Below are 716 nucleotides of genomic sequence, written 5' to 3' on the forward strand. Positions count from 1 at the left end.
ACAAATTGAAAATACAGTTGATAAAGTACAACTGAAGACACCAAGAAAAGCTCAAAGCGAAAAAGATTCGGCGATGGATAAAGGTGTATCCTTTTTCAACAGTAAAGCCGAGGAGCATAAAAGTAAAGAATAGTGTCAGTTGATAAGAAATAAATGATGTGGCAAGAAACTTATCAGCAACGCGAAAATCTTAGTTTTCTTGGAGTTCAAAAATTGATGGTAGACAAATAAGACACGAAAGAGATGATATACTGTAAAATCGGAGTTATAAGCTCCCCCCCTCCTTTGCTTATAAGCCCCCCTGATTATAAGCCCACTTACCTGGAAGTAAAAAATACACCTGGTTATACCCCTGCCCTCGATAAAAGCTCCCCTCTGCTGGATGACAGTACTGGATGACAGGGCTTAATGTTGCTTTATTATGACTTTTTAACTTAAAGACGTCTTTCGATCAACACTGCCGTAGCTCGTTTCGACACAATTTCCGCTCATAAGTCACCTGGATTTAAGCTCTCCAGTTTTCAGGTTATAAATCCACCCAAAGGACTGGTCGTTATCTGACAGGGTGAAAGCTAATTGGCTAAATAAGTCGAAGAGCTTACTATACTTTCACTAGGCTTATTTACGAGCAGAATTCATCCAAGCAAGCAAAGTCTTTCCCCTTGAGATCACTTAAAACCTGGTCAAGCATACTTTGCAAAACCCGTAAACAAATA

This window comes from Oculina patagonica, chromosome 14 (genome assembly GCF_052425735.1).
Source record: "Oculina patagonica isolate OP01 chromosome 14, crgOcupat, whole genome shotgun sequence".
NCBI lineage: Eukaryota > Metazoa > Cnidaria > Anthozoa > Scleractinia > Oculinidae > Oculina > Oculina patagonica.